Source organism: Canis lupus, chromosome 28 (assembly GCF_048164855.1).
Source record: "Canis lupus baileyi chromosome 28, mCanLup2.hap1, whole genome shotgun sequence".
Lineage (NCBI taxonomy): Eukaryota > Metazoa > Chordata > Mammalia > Carnivora > Canidae > Canis > Canis lupus.
In genome coordinates, this window is record NC_132865.1 from 15,867,775 (window position 1) to 15,884,753 (window position 16,979).

At 36.0% G+C, this 16,979-nt stretch overlaps 1 long non-coding RNA gene across 3 annotated transcripts in view; it reads left to right on the plus strand.

Annotated features, from left to right (window-relative positions):
- The window catches only part of LOC140620232 (uncharacterized), a 406,983-nt gene that overhangs the window by 250,380 nt on the left and 139,624 nt on the right, over positions 1-16,979 (plus strand). For all 3 annotated transcript variants that reach the window (XR_012020015.1, XR_012020017.1, XR_012020016.1), the window contains one exon: positions 1,531-9,506. This is a non-coding gene — a long non-coding RNA (uncharacterized lncRNA). The remainder of the gene's footprint in view (positions 1-1,530; positions 9,507-16,979) is intronic.

Sequence of the window (16,979 nt, forward strand, 5' to 3'; positions counted from 1 at the left end):
TAGATTCTGGCTGTCAATTAGGCTACACCCTGTAGGCAGAAAGGCCATATTTTGAGAGTAGCTGGTTTGAATGAGTCAAATAAATCAAATAACTAGTTCATATATCAATTCTTAGATATCGTATCATAGATATGAAATGAGAATAAATGGAAAAGGAGGCGTCTGAAGGCAAATGGTCACCATAAAACCCATTCTTGTTATTCTTTAAAAGGCTGAATATATACAATCTCACCTTTAGAACCTCAAATCAAACATGGAATGAAGCAGCCTCAGTAGGATATAAGTAACTGTAGCATGAAACATACAAGCAGAAAGTACAAGAGAAAGAAGTGCCTTTTAGTATGGGAATAAATAGCTTGGAATGTCTCAAAGGACTCCTAAAAACAAGCTTGGGTTTCAATATAGTAAAGTAATTAATGTTCATAAAACTTGAGTCTTAAAAAATAAAGCGGTACATTTGCTTTCTTAGAAAGTGCTGGAAAGGTAACTATATTTCAGAAATTTTCACAAGTATAGACATTTAACACTTTTAAATATTTGACCTACTAATTAAAAATACCTTCCTACAGAATATTATTTTGTGATCAAGTAGGGGGAAAGTAAGGGTGTGGAGGCATGGAGAATTATAACATTTTCTTTCCTCCTTTTTTCCCTGAATATATTTTTCCAAGCCCGAAGAAATAGTAAAATTCTGCATCTAAGATCGAACCAAAGGTTTCAGAGACACCTCATATATGTGCAATTCGATTTCCATAGAGTTATTTCAGTCTGCTAACAGGGCATCTTGCTTTAAGCTGAGACCCCTCTAAACAAAGCCCTTGAAGAAATTAACAATTGTGTGAAACAGCTTGTTTATTCTGTGACTAACTTGGCTGCAACAGTAGACTAAGTTGCCCTTTTAACCACACCATGGTACCCACTGTATTTATCTGGAATCACCATTCCTGAAACCAGAGAGGGGGCTAGGGAACTTGAAAGAGACAAAGTATCTAACTATTGTCTCAGCAGAAATTCAAAGGTCAGGCAGCAGGTTCATTTCTGATTTTTTTTTTAAAGATTTTATTTATTTATTCATGAGAGACACAGAGAGAGAGGCAGAGACATAGGCAGAGGGAGAAGCAGGCTCTATGCAGGGACCCCGGTATGGAACTCGATCTCTGACCCCCGGATCACATTCAGAGCCAAAGGCAGACACTCAACTGCTGAGCCACCCAGGCATCCCTCATTTCTGATGGTTTTAAAGAGAGAAGATAAACTGTGGTTTACGGTCCACTTTGGAATTCAAATCCCAGTTCTGGTATAGTCTCAATGCTAGTCCACCTTTAGTGAATCACGAGAGATCACTTCTCAACATTAGTCAGTGGTTTTCTAATTTTGATCTTATTTTGTTGTAGTGAAGTAACATTATTGAGGGATTTTGAAATTGTTAAATTTTGCAAAAATGTCTTGATTTTGTAATGACACCAAACTGTGGGAAATAAAAGGAAAGACTGGTGAATTCTTTTTTTTATAGTTTTTATTTTTTTAAAGGTTTTATTTATTTATTCATGAGAGACACAACGAGAAGAGAGAGAGGCAGAGACACAGGCAGAGGGAGAAGCAGGCTCCATGCAGGGAGCCCGACGCGGGACTTGATCCAGGGTCTCCAGGACCACGCCAAGGGCTGAAGGCAGCGCTAAACCGCTGAGCCACCAGGCTGCCCGAGACTGGTGAATTCTTGACAAATTATAATAGGTCTCACTGATTTTTTTTTATAAGAAAAAAATAGGGAATGGATTATTTAGGAATGAATACTTTGTAGCTTATGTATTTCCATTAAAACTACAAGTAAGTTGAGCTAAAATGTTAAGATATAAAAATATTCTTTTTTTAAAAAAAATTCTTTTTTTGATATTAAAAGTCATTATGACCCTTCACTTAGTTATGAATTTAAATGGTGACCAGTTCACAAGTACCTGTTTACAATCAATACGTTGGCCAATGGGATAATTCACTTTGTAGCTAGGGAACAAAGCTTTGTAGTCTGGGACTTCCAGTCCTATCTTCATTCTCCTACTTACACTTTATTTAATGTATTTTAGTAGTAGTAGTAGTAGTAGTAGTAGTAGTAGTAGTAGTAGTAGTATTTAGTTAGAATTGAGCTGTTTCTGTAATTTTGTGTGTGTGTGTGTGTGTGTGTGTGTGTGTGTGAAACTCTGCTTTATTGCAATAGACAAAACAGACAACAGGAGTCATACTCGGAGCTGGCAGCTTTAGGTCCCCTGCCACCACCCCTTTTAGCCTCAAGGCCTGGGGACTCCTGCCCCCACGGGGCTCTTCCACTTGGCTGGGCCAAGAGACGTCTCCACTTTGGAAAACTGCACGGGGTGAGAGCTTCTGATGTGCATTGTTTCTATCATTTTTTTATGCTCAAACACCTACTAACTAATATAGATTTTTGAAAGTACTGGTGTTGATGATGGAGAAACCAAAAGTAAATTCAGTGTTTATAATACTGGTAGCTGCCCTTAAAGGAGCCTGTGGTTTATTTGGAAAGATGTGGTATATGCAATAATATGAGATATTAAATAAATAAATGAGTCTGACAGCAGAGGTTCCTGCAAATGAGTTGAGTATGGAGGAAGTAAGGTAAAATAAACCATTTCAAATCCTGGCATTAATGATTTGCAGGTCTCCTTATACCTTTTCATGGCAATAAAGACAGAACAAATAAGACTGGAGAATATACTACAATGGCCAAAACAGATTTACTATCATTTCAGTCTAAATTATTATTTCTAGGTTTTCAGTATATAATGATTCAAATGCTACCTAAGTAGTTGATTTAATTTAATATTGAAAATACAGAAAATAAATTTATTTTTTTTAAAAGATTTTATTCATTTATTCATGAGACACACACACACACACACACACACACACACACACACACACACACAGAGGCGCAGAGACACAGGCAGAGGGAGAAGCAAGGAGCCCGACATGGGACTCGATTCTGGGTCTCCAGGATCACGCCCTAGGCCAAAGGCAGGCGCTAAACTGCTGAGCCACCCGGGTTGCCCCAGAAAAGAAATTTTGCTGCAAATATACACAATATTTACAACTGGTTTTTGGAAGAATATAATTTTTTTTTTTTTGGTCATATTATCGATACTATTTCACCTGTCCCAGACCTGGGAACAGCCTTTACTCTGGCTGGTTATCTGGCTTTGTTGTCTTTTGGATAAGACTGAAGAGCCCTTTTTATTATTCTTGTAGATTTTATCACCAAAGACCTCAGAGCAACCTGGTGCCAGAGTTCTGGCCTTGGACCGGTAGCGCAGAATTATGATTAGAATTCTTGGCCAGAGGGCAGCCCGGGTGGCTCAGTGCTGTCTGTCTGCATTATGCCAGTTGCATACCCTTCCCTTCATGCTTATACTTTTATCATGTTCCTTTGACCCGTGTATTTACTGTCAATTGATGGTTCTAGAGGATTGAAAAAATTCAGATTTGACTTTTTGGCAAGTCTACTTCATAGGTGATGTTGATTAATTCTAAAATGAGTTATAAAGTATCTATTTGTCTTATTGTGATATTGTGACCATCATTTATAAATGCGTAGACTCATTAATTTATTATGGGTGCCAAGTGGTGATATTCTACTAATTATATTGTTATTCTTCACTTACTACCTGGAATATTCATTTCAACTCTTTGGTTGTCCTGGGTCACAGTTTAATTAGAAAAGGCAGGACAAATGTTTCATTTATTTTGTTTACCAATTTTACCAAAAAAGAAAAGAAACAAAAAAAGACTCCAGATCTGAAGATGACCAATTAGATATTTTATTTCCTCGTTATTGTTTTCATTAATGTTTTCTGATTATCAGTGCACAGATTATGCCCTGTTAAGTCTATGGACCATATTCAGGTTGGCTCCTGAGTCCTTTTGACACGTCCACAGTAGTCTTTGATAGTCTTCCCAAGATGTAACAGGAACATCTTGTTTATTTCCTGTGCTGGATCTGAAATCACCCATTTCTCCAAGGAGACATTATCTGTTGTGTTTATTCAAACTTGTGTTCCTTCTAGTTTAATCTTCACCCAAGAAATGATTTTTTTTTCAAACAAATTATTTGTTGAGTTCTTTCACTTTTTCAAATCTCCCTATTCTCCAATCACTTCATTTCTGAGTTTTTGTAATTGTCTTTTTATGTTTTTAAAAAGCCAGTTTCTATCACTTTTTAAGTTCTTTTTACTTTCTAAAAAGCATTAGGCAACCAATTTTATTTGTTTTGTGAGTGTATCTTTCTGTGCTTTCAGGGTCTGCTGGGGTTTTCTTATCCTTATTTTCCTTCCCCACCCCCTACTTTTTGTGGGATTTGACTGGAATAGATTTCTCTTCTTCATTTTTAAATGAAATACATTTCCATTTTAGGAGAGAAACATAGGTCAGGACACATTTTCTAGCTTCACAACTCCTGTTCTCCCCATCTTCATGACATGATTTTAAAAAATGACCTTAAAAATTCTAAAATTTTCCTCCTCAGTCCTCTAATTTTCATTTCTCAGGTTCTCTTCTTTTCACCCTGTTGAACCTGGGGATTTGTTCTAGAAGGGTGCTTTGGTTTGATAAGTATCAAGTATTCATAAGCCCCAGAATACTCTGGCATCCTCAGAATATCTCAAAGTTCTTGCACTCATCTGCAAATTGAAGCCTGCAATGTCCACTCCTGGTTTCTGCTTGTTTTCTCTGTGAGTTTGTGATGCCCCTCATAGGAATCTCTGGCTCTCCTGAAAGATAAAATTGTTTCCCTTCATTTTCTTTCCACATACTTTTAGATACCATATGTAGGTCTTTTTGCTCTTGTTGATTTGTACCTACCTGGTTGTCTGTTGCAGTTCATGTGTGCATTTATCATAGATGCTGTCTGTGAGTTTGTGGTCTTGCTATACTAGATGCTTTTTCTTTTTTAGCATGTGTCTTTAGGGAAGGGATAGGCTATTCAGATCTAAAAATCTCTCTGAAGCTACTATCATTTCCCCAGAATCCTCTGCCATTCATATTTAAAACGAAATTAAGGAGTCACTACCCTAATCATAACTATATTGTATCTTTCTCCTTTTCTAGGCTTCAAGTTCTACATAGCTCCCCACTGTAGTACACTGAGATAATTGGATAATGCTTAAGTTTGGAGGCTTTTTCTGTACTGCCAGACTTCCAATCATGGCAGACTTATACTCTACATTGTCTTCTTCACTGATAGAGAATTTAGAGAATAAAGGAAACCATGAGCTTCCTGGCCAAAAGTGGATTAATGTATTATTTTTCTTGGGTAAAATATCCTAGGACTCTTTAGGCCAAAATTTTAAAATGAAATATCAAATTTCCTGGAATCATATTGCAAAGATGAGTGCCCACATAAAGCACACTAAGACTTGAATGCAAGTAGTAAAACATTTTCAGGACCTTCAAATTTATGAGCTTAGTACAATTCTGCACTACTTCTTTAGGTAACTGAAAAAATAATTTTGTGATAAAGTAGAAGTTGATTTTATTAAAATTATTTTGGAAGTGTGTATACACACAGTCTTAGTTGGTCTTTGAACAACATGGGTTTGAACTGCACAGGTCCACTTACACCTTGTTTTTTTTCAATATGGCACAGTACTATAAATATATTTTCTCTTCTGATTTTTAAAAAACATTTTCTTAAGATTTGTTCATTTATATTAGAGAAGGGAGGAAGGGCAGAAGGAGAAGGGAGAGAGAATCCCAAGCAGACTCCACGCTGATCACAGAGTCTGATGTGGGGCTGGATCCCAGGATCCTGAGATCTCAACCTGAGGCAAAACCAAGAGTTGGATACTTAACCAGCTATGCCACTCAGACATCCCTTCTCTTATATTTTTTCACATTTTCTTTTCTCTAGCTTACTTTATTATAAGAATACAGTATATTATATATATGTAGTCACATACAAATTATATGTCAATTGACTTAATGGTGAGACATTTTTTCAACATTATTATTGGTTAAGTTTTTTGGATTCCAAATTTATAAATGGATTTTCAGCTGTACGGAGGGTTGACACTCCTAACTCCCACATTGTTCAGGAGTCAACTGTATAAATGTGTGTGTGTTTAGAGAGAGAGAGAGAGGAGAGAGGAAACATGTTAAGGCTCTATCAGTTGTTATCTATTTTATAGCATTTGGGAACATTTGAGGGGAAATATAGTATAAAATAGGATGATAATCTAACAGTGAAAATAGTTGTAGCTATTGCTATGCAATGAACCAATCCTAAACTTGGTGGTTAAAAAAAACAGCAAGCATTTTGTCTTCTCACAATTTCTGAATCAGCAATTTGGGCTGGGATCCATTGGATGGATGCTTTCCATCCATGTTGCTCTCACTTGAGGTCACTCATGAGGTTGTCATCATTTGGTTATTTGACTGGGGCTAATTATTTTCACATGTCTGGTCATTGGTGCTGGCTTTTAGCCTGGCCAGGTATCTCCATTAGGTTGGCTAGGCTTCTACACATGGCACGTTTCCATGAGAACAAGCTTAAGGCACAGGCATTCTAGCTCTTGATATGCTACAGGGCAAAAGCAAGTCACATGACCAAGCCCAGGTCAGTGTGAGAGGGAACTACATAGGATGAGAAAATAGTGAGACATGATGCATTGGGGTCAATAGTCTAACAACCTACTGCAATAATTATATAAAGAAATCCATCTGAAGGCAGATAATAAAAAATATGTGAATGTGTGAGAGTTGGTATGGGTGGGGGTAAGAAGCAATAATCAAAGCTTACGAAAACCTGAAGATTCTGGTGTGTTTGTAAAATCCATTGGGATAAAAGTAGTTATATCATTTTCTGACACCAGAAGAAAGGTCACAATTGTGTCAGGAAAGTCCCTCACTCTTCTTCTTTCTCTTCAATTCTTATGTTCTTTTGACTTGGCTCATTTTTAGAATAAATTATGACTTACTCTCTATAAATTTGTTCCTTTATTTTTTCAAAGAAACATTGATATCACTTTTATCTAGTGAACCACAAAAATGCCACAGAAAACAATTCCCTATGTAAAATCTGTCAAATTTCTCCCCAAGGGAAATCTTATATGCCCAGTACAATTAACAGGTATTAAGAATCACATTTCATTATAGTTTAAATAATATCTTTCCTCCTCTAAAACTTAAGATACGATTCCCACTGTTTCCTAAAGGGTTATTAAATTCAATAACAAAAGTTGACTTAGGCATTTTTTGTAGTGGAATTTGTGTATAGAGGTCCATGTTTGCTCTTTGATCTGCACATTATCCTTGGTGAACCTGAGGGTCACACCCCATGGATCAGTCCATCAATATTGCTCCTGATAAAGGTCAACAGTGTTGGCCATATTAAATTTTACACAGCAAATTGGTGACATCTGGGGTTTCCTATCAGGTTTACCAGATATTCCACAGTAATTCACTATTTATGCAATATAAAAACAGTGATATTGGGCCTAGAAAAGCTTTTTATTTAAGGAAAGATGATGCACATTACTCTACAAAACTGTTTACAGTTGGGATACCTCAGTGGCTCAGTGGTTGAGCATCTGACTTTGGCTCAGGTCGTGATCCTGGGGTCCTGGGATTGAGTTCTGGACATCAGGCTCTCCATGGGTGGCCTGCTTCTCCTTTTGCCTGTGTCTCTGCCTTTCTTTCTGTCTCTCTCATGAATAAATAAAATCTAAAAAAAAAAAAACCCCACCTGTTTCTAGTTTGTGAACAGTTGTATTAAATTCTAATATAAGTTACTCTAAAATAATTTAACCTAAATAAACTAATAGCTATAGTTTAATAGCTGCTGATAACTTCAAAGTTGTTTCCTGAGGTTATTAATAGGAGCAACTATTTGCTTCCAGCTTATTTTTAGGAAAAACTTTTCCTTGGATTATGATTCACTTTATGAATATATAACAACCATTATGGTTCTTACTTTCTTTCTATACTCAATGCACCATTGCAGTTCTGGCCTCTTAAGGTCTGGATATCTATTACTGCTACTGTTGGCTGTTACCTGGGACAAGGAAGGCTATAAATAAGAAAGGTAAACAAGTGTTAAATATTTTTAGTGTATTACTGAAACTTTTTATCTGTTATAATCTTAAGGAATAATTATAAAAATTACTTATAGCTTGTTAAGTGAGAACTTGGGCAAATTTTGGAAGCATTTATGTTCATGCAGTTATTTCAGGAGTTGGATATTCCCTGGTAAAAATCTAGGTCCTGGGATCCCTGGGTGGCTCAGCGGTTTGGCGCCTGCCTTTGGCCCAGGGCGCGATCCTGGAGACCCGGGATCAAATCCCACGTCGGGCTCCCAGTGCATGGAGCCTGCTTCTCCCTCTGCCTGTGTCTCAGCCTCTTTCTCTCTCTCTTTCTCTCTCTCTGTGACTATCATAAATGAATAAATTAAAAACAAAACAAAACTTTAGGTCCTCTGCCTGGAACAGGGAGACCTTTCTATGTTGAAGTGGTTTTACCTTTTTCCTGGGCATTTTCAGTTTTTTCTTATTAAAACTTATAAAGCTTACAAATATTAAGCAATGTTAGTCAAGGAATAGATAGAGGAGTCAGGAGAAGATACTGTTTTGTAAAGCACACAGGACAGAGATAATATCCCCTAATTGCATTTGCCTCTCACCACCACCTCCTTTGTGAAATGCATCAGCATCTGACTGGTCTCTGTGCCCCACTAATTGGACACAGTACTGCCTTGGCATTCTTTTAAAACACTGATGGTCACTCTGGAAACTGTGTGTAGAGCTTGTGCAGCCAAAGTGCTCAGGAAAGAAACAAATATACTTAATAAAATATGCTTACTGTTTTATTTAGCATTTATTCTCTGTAAGGGGTTGATTTCTGCTTTGGCAGGGAATAATCTAACTCTGTATTTGCCCAAATAATAAAACCAATGTTAACATGTCTTGTCTTTTCATCCTACTGGAAGAAATGTGTAAAATTTAAAGTTATTTTTAAATTGCTACTGTTTGGAGTGCCTGAAGCCCATTAACTGAGCTAGTTAAAGCATAGTATTAGTGAGGATAGTTTTTCTTTTTTCTTTTACTACCACAGCATGGTAAAATGTGCCCCATTTTCCACAATACAGGCAGATAAAAAAGTGCAAGTTTGTCACCACTAAACCATGAGACAACTACAAATGTTTCTCTTCACATTACATTGATGAGAGTCTGTGGAAAAGAACTTTCTCTTTTTGTAGAAATATAACAAAATAGAAGTTGCATTTTCCTCATTTCCACTACTAGGAAAATAATTTTGTAGTCAATACCAGCATTTTTATTGATTTTTAAACAACATACAGTTTTTATATTAAAGATTAAAAGATAGAAGATTTTCAATGCTGTCTTTCAAGGAATATTTTCTAATGGCAGGATTCAGTCCCAAATTTAGGAAGTTAATACATGCTTATGAGATCAAGAATCAGCTACAACAAATTTTATCATAAAATGGTAAGTTTTTCTTTCATATTAGTTTTCTAAAAATACTTATTGTTACTTTTTGATGTCAGAAATTACTATCTATATGGTGGCCATTTGAGGAAAAAGTAACTCTTGGATAGGTGTCTAGCAAAATACTTCTTGGTTCCAGGAGCATACACAAATTTCCCTTAAATTAATAAACTTAATTAAGCTCTATCTAGCAATTAATCTAAACATAGATTTAAAAATTTATTTCTGAAATGGTTTTGTTAGCTAATCATTGGACACTTCTCTTTCTGATTGCCACTTCCTTTTCAGAACAAATCCCTGTGCCTAGAATAATTAATACCACCATCCTTGGCTCCTTGATTATTTCATAGTGATGTATACTTGAGGATAGAACTCATTCTTTCTTTGGAGAAACTTCTCAGTCTATGAACTAAAACATTATTAACATTAGATCTGCATCTAACGGCAGTGTGACACAGATTAGTATCCCTTTTCTCTTTTGACTTTCCAGGCTGCATGGGAAGAATTGTATTGTATGGTGTGGTTTAGGAAACGTTGCAGTTCAAAAGGATTCCGTTATGTTGCTGTGCCACTTTGAGGGGTGTTGTTTGAGCACCATCTTATATTTGTTCTGTAAAAACATCATAGTAATTCTTTTGCTAAGTATTACGTAATTAAATCTTGCCCTTCATTTACTGTCCCTTCCTGATCAGGATCCTCCTCTCTAGTGTCAGCCTTGAACTGAGTTCCAGTGAAGCAGCATGGAGTAGCTAGATTTATGGTTCTGAAGTTAGATATGGGTTCTAACTCTGGCTTCATCACTTATAATTTAGCCTCTGATATATTCATTCTAGAACTGGCAGTGATGGACACTTTGATTCTTGTTTTTCGAGAGATCTTTGCATTTTAACAGTGGATCGCAGCATTTCACGTAGAATGGGCATGAGTGGGAAAAAAGAGCAAAAAAATCTTTTTGTAAGTTCTGAAATGCAAATCACACAGGGGTAACTGCTAGAGGTAAAACTAACCCCACCTGAATATTGCCAGTAGAGGAAGACAGGAAGGCAAACAAAAATGTTCACTAAATGTATTATTTTCCATAAGTGCAGAATTTACAAGAAAGCCTCATTGCAAATAAAATGCATTTGTTTTACTGAAAGATGTTTGAAGAGTAGTATTGCATACTTACTTTAAAAAAAATCTATAATCTTGTGTATCTTCTGTGTTTCTAGTGTTCTATCTATAGGAAGTTTTATGATACTGCATAGAGGAGGAGACTAAGTCTCAAAAACAATAACGGATGGATACTAGTCTTTACAGGGTCTGTTATACCCCATGACTTCCCTTTGCTTATGCTGTTTATCCAGTGAGGTGCTTAGAATACCAGAACAAATGAATCATTTGAGCAAAATGCTTTTAACATATATTAGATATTAAGCAACACCTACAAGTAGAACAGAGTACTTTATTTAAAGCATAAACAGAGCAAATGCTCATCTAGTATCATTTAAATAGTCTTTAAATTACCTTTTTGAATCAACACACTTATATTTTGGGGTATGTTCTTATTTTTCCTAGTTCTCCTTACTTGTGCCATTTTTCTTTTTCCATCTGAAATGTTTATGGTCTCAAAAGTAATTACTGGTTGAAGAAAGTTTTCATGGATACTAAATGCTACCTAATGGAAGCCATAAGCATAGAGTCTGCTAGCATTTAGAGTGGTATAATACATATGCCAGGTTGAATCAAGTGGGAGAAAAGGTTAATCATTCTTTTAAATTGGTAGTGTTGCTGAAGGTGGATTAATATGCTTTTTGAATCCTTTATGTGCTGTAAAGTTCCTTGATCACGGTTACTATGGCCATGTTTTAGGTTTTGAATTAAAGATGTCTCTTGTGGCCAGCTGGGCCAACTCCCTTAATCTCTCTGGCCATATTAGGTGATAGTTTTATCATTTCAATACATGATCTATGTTATAAGAAGTGTTGACTAAACCAAACTCTAATGTGGGCAGCCAGAAAATGGAAGAATCTTTCTATTGATGATTAATCATAACTCTTTTCATTGTGAATATACTCCTTTCCCTATGTAATGTAGGAACATTATGAAAAGTAGAATGTTCTCTTGTGCCTTTGGAACCTGGAGTGCTCTCGACCTGTCAGCTCACTGGCAGAGCAGGCTTTGTCCAGACACCAAAGAACAAAATGTGAAATTGGCACCAGCCAGCCTCTCCGTTGCACAGGATATTCCTGTTTAAATTTGACAACCAGAACATTTTACAATTTGAAATTATTGTCATCTGGTTTTCTTTAGTTTCTTCTTTGGGAATGAAAGCTTTGAGAAGCTTGTTAAAAAGTCTGGACTTCTGATGGTGAGGCTTAACCAGAGCTATTGAGTCATCAATCAACAAACATTGGCCAAAGTTTACTGCACTCCCAAGTGCTATACAAAGGACCCAGACATCGCAGTGACCCGGCTCCTTCACTATATTTGTAGTACTTTTTTCTAAATGTAATCAGAGCTTAGATAAAGACAAGGCATTGATTTGAGTCTGCAGGAAACAAAGCTGACTGGGCTGATCCCTTCAGTTCCCAGAATTATTTTGTCCCAAGTAGTCATTTTCTCAGTGCTATGAAATAAGTTCTGTCATCTATCTATCCACTTAATATTTTATCATGGTAGTTCTTACCTTTTTTGACCTCTAGTGAGGAACCTAGAATGAGACACTGGAATATACCTGGTTCTGTGGGTTAAGTGCAGATGGCAACGTGAATACAATTGAAGATGAAGCCAAACGTAGAAAAGGCTATTCTAAATAGAGTAAGTAAGACAGAGCGTATTTGAAAAATCAGGTAGAAAAGATAGAAACGGATGCAACCAGCAATGAAGAGTTTCTGGAAGTTTTCCCAATAGGTATTGATTTATTTTTTATTTATTTATTTATTTTTTTTGGTATTGATTTATTTTTAAGAACATATAAGCAATTGTATACCAGATAAAATTATAAGGGTGATGACTATATACATGAGATCCAGTGAGAGCATTAACTTTGTAGGCCACTGACTGTGTTTTGGGCTCACAGTTGAGAAATTAAGTTAGAAAAAAAAAAGGTAATATGAAGTCATTTTAAATGAAAGATTCACAAAATATTGGAGCTGGTAGATGTCTTCATTGGATTAACCAACATTTTTGAGCACCTACTATGTGGCAAGCACTGTTTTTGTGGGCCAGAAGCAAAAGAAAAAATAAAGCCCCCCAAAATGGAAAGACAGTGTGAGAGATATGTAAGTGACTCATTACAAATTGAATGGAAATATGCTATTAAATAGATCATAAAAGTGTAACTTTACAAAAACAGAACTTGGAACAAAAACCCTACTTGAGGATATTGAAGAGGGTGTCAACAATGAGGAAGTCTCTGAATAGGTTTTGAATGTTGGAAATTATCCAGATAGAGAAAAGGTCAAGGGCATAAGGCAGAAGGAACTTCTTGGATGTGAGAACAAACAAAGCATGTTTAAGGGATTGCAAAAGAGAATTTTTTTTTTTTTAACTGGGATATGGAGTATAAGTTGTCAAATGGCAGAAAATAAAGTGTAACAGGTAGGTTGGAATAAAAGTATAAGGTGGTCTTGTATTTCCTATCAGGAAGGTTGATGTTTCCTACAAAATGGGTTACTTATGAATGTTCTAAAATAGCGATTGTTGCATAAGGCTTAACAAATACTAAATCAGAGCTGTACTAGGCACATGGTTTATTGGTTTGAAAATTTCTGTATTTTGTTTTCCAGGTTAGACAATGTTGCAATTCTTTCACATTTCTTTTTCCTAAGGAAGGACATCTGGTGAAAATATGTGATCCATTTTATCTTGGAAAGTTTTCCTTAACTTTTTTTCTACTTAAAATGCAAATTCTAATCAAAGTTTGAATGCTTGAAGTAACTGCTCATATTTTTTCTTTGACAAAACGGGGCTAATTGGGGTGTCTTCTCTAATTTTGAGAACTACAATGATAGTTTCTCATGTTGATCATTTCAAGAGATAGATCAATTTTAGGCTCATTGTATAAGAATTATCTGAATGACTTATTAAATTTAATCTTCACAGTTTCTGTTTCAGCAGGAATGAGGGGATATCCAGGAACATGTATATTAAATAGGATACTTCATTTAAAATTTTTTTATTGGAGTTTAATTTGCCAACATATAGCAAAACACCCAGTGCTCATCCCACCAAGTGCCAGAGAGAGAGAGAGAGAGGCAGAGACATAGGCAGAGGGAGAAGCAGGCCTCCTGCGAGGAACCTGATGCGGGACTAGATCCCATGAGCCCAGGATCATGACCTGAGCAGAAGGCAGATGCTCAACCACTAAGCCACCCAGATGCCCCTTTCTTCTGCATGTAGGTACAAATATAAAATTGCCTAGTGAATATTCCTTTTGAATTCTCCCATGTACCTTAAAGACAATGTAAAAAAGAACTCAGACTCGTTATGTTTATTCTCAAACCAATTATTTCGCCTTGTGTTTCCTATTTTAGTAAATGGCATCACTTGAACCTCAATTGACCAAACAAGAACCTTAGAGTCATTCTTCGCCCTTCTCTCCTTCCTTAAACTCCACCTCAAACAATCCCCCCAAAATCCCTGTTATAATTATACCATATATACATTTGTCCACTCTTCTCTGTGTCCATTGTCATAACCTTTAAATTTTCCTTCGATGTAATAGCCCCATTCACTTTCTCCCTGAATCCAATATCATTTCTCTCTTATTCATACTCTTCATTGCAACTTAAACTTCACTTGACTAAGCCCTTTGATAGTTTTTCTTTAATTTTGTGAAAAAAGCCCTCAAGTACTGTGATCTGTTTACTACTCCACCCTCATCCAGTGCCTCTATCCTCACCATTTCCTTCTTCCATAAATTTTCAGCAATACTCAATAGCCCTGAATTTTTTATTATTTATTTATTTAAATTTTTTTGAGAGAGAGAGAGAGAGAGTAGCGTGTGCATGATGGGAGAGGCAGAGGAAGAGGGAGAGAAAGAATCTTAAGCAGGTTCCACACTCAGCGCAGAGCCTGCTCGGGGGCTCAATGTCACGACCCTGAGATCATGAACCTGAGATTATGACCTGAGCTGAAATCAAAAGTCTAACACTAAACTAACTGAGCAACCCAGGGTCCCCAACTTGAGTGTTTTAAATGCTCTCTCTTACCCCTGAGCTTTCTCCAGGCTGTGCCATCAATTTGAATGATTCTTTAACGATTTAATCCTTGTCTAATACATCTTCATCATTTAAGTTTCAAAATAAACATTGAATCTCTGGCTTTTCATGATTTCCATTTGAGGTTAAATTCTCTTTCTATATGTTCTCTTAAAACCTGGCTGTCAATTATCCATAAGACATATTTTATAGTTTATTTTTCTTATTGCGTTGTAAACTCCTTGTGAACAATGTCTTTATCTACTAGTGTTGCAAGTACTCAGTAAATATTCTGTTAAAAGGTTAAGGTACTGTTAGATTCACTTTGGGTGATAATTAGAATAAACTCAACATTTTAGGAAACTTTATGGACTAAAGCTATACTTGGAGGCTTAATCAGATCATCACATTTTCAGTCATATTTTATTCCAGGGAGTGTGCATTTTTTAAAAAAAGAAACCTTCTTTCCTCAGAAGAAAGGGTTCTCTTCTCTTTGAATATATATATATTTTTTACTAGAGCATTTGGTGCCTGAGGGCTGACCCACCTAAGGTCCCCATTGTTAACATCTGTATTATATCTACTGGGTTGGGGTCTCTTTTCATACTTAACAGGAATGTCATACTGCTTTTATGTAGTTTCTTCTTTTTCTTCTCCATCTTAAAATCATCCTGCTCTGCTCCTTTGCTTTTTCCCGAAGTCTCCTTTCACCACTTAATGTGGCCTGGAAAGTCTATGCAGTGGTGCTAAAGGAATAGCAAAAAATAGAAGTATGCGTGGTAGATATGTTCTTTAGAGAATTTCTCTTTCCAAGTAAATACTTTTCTTTTTTTCCTCTGGAAAGTATTCCTTCTTCCACTCTTTAGATCTTAAAAAATATTCCATGAGGCCTGTCATTTAAACCTGCTCCTGGGACATATTATAAACTATAAAAGATCTAGGAAGGAAATTTGAAATACAAGGAAATGTGAAGAAAGGCACAAAGCAAGTGGCAGAAAAACTCCAAGGGTTTGGATGCTCAGTAAAACACCCCACAGATTGATTCTTTTTAGCATGGCTTTTGATCTGAAAAGTAAAATTATATCTTTCACCTAGTAACATATTTTGAAAAGAAAATGCAGTGCTTACTGATTTGGACTAAGGTGGAAAGAGTCACAGTAGTGAGCCCTATCACAATTTCATCATGATTTTAATCGTGGATGAAATGCAACAGAAGGTGAGACAAAGCAACACCAGCACTCCCTGAATAGTAAGAAGGCACAAGATCTGTCACCAGTGAAAATTCTTTGCAAGCTACAAGTAATACTTTTATTTGAGGAGCTTTTAGAAGTAATATCTTTTTTTTCATTGTTTTTCACCTTCGCTATCTTTGGTAACTTTTAAAAGTGAAAAAGATAATTGAAGTAAAACAGAACAAGAAGTATATATACATATTTTCAGAAACAAAAAAAACTAGACCTCAAAAAACAGTTGTTTGAGTGCCCTTTTGACTTTGGTCCAAATTGAGATACACAGAAATTTATGGCATGATATATTGATATTTTTGGAAATTGAAAGACTTGAGTTTAATTTCTGGTTTAGCTACCACAAGGGTCATAGTCTAAGTCTCGATTTCCTCACCTGAAAAATGAGAATAATTATAATATAGACTCAAGTGAAAATGATTTAAAATACCTGCAGTAAAGTACTTAGGCTGGCTAAGAAAGAAATTGCTTTTTTTTAAGGTTTTATTTATTTATTCATAAGACACACACACACACACACACTCACACAGGAGAGAGAGAGAGAGAGAGAGAGAGAGAAAGGCAGAGACACAGGCAGAAGGAGAAACAGGCTTCATGCAGGGAGCCTGATGTGGGACTCGATCCTGGGACTCTGGGATCATACCCTGGGCCGAAAGCAGGCGCTAAACCACTGAGCCACCCAGGCGCCCCAACAATTGCTTCTTTAATATTTTTGAGGGCTATTTTATCTGGAAACTGTGGTGGAATGAGTTATTAAGATCAGAAATTCAATTTAGAATTAATGATATTCTATTACATGCAAAAAATGTTTTTCGAAGTGGAGGCAAGCATGAGTTTATTAGAATATTTTAATTTTCTCTGGAAGAACAGAAAAAAAGAAAACTCTACCACAAAAGAAGAGTAGCAGCAAAAAAAAAATCTCTTTTTTAATTTGCTTTTTTAAATTATTTATTTTATCATTAATAATTTCTTATAGTACAAGAATTTGGTTAAGGAGTTTGAGATATATATAGTTGAATAAAAGGTCAAAGTCAGGAGGAATAAAA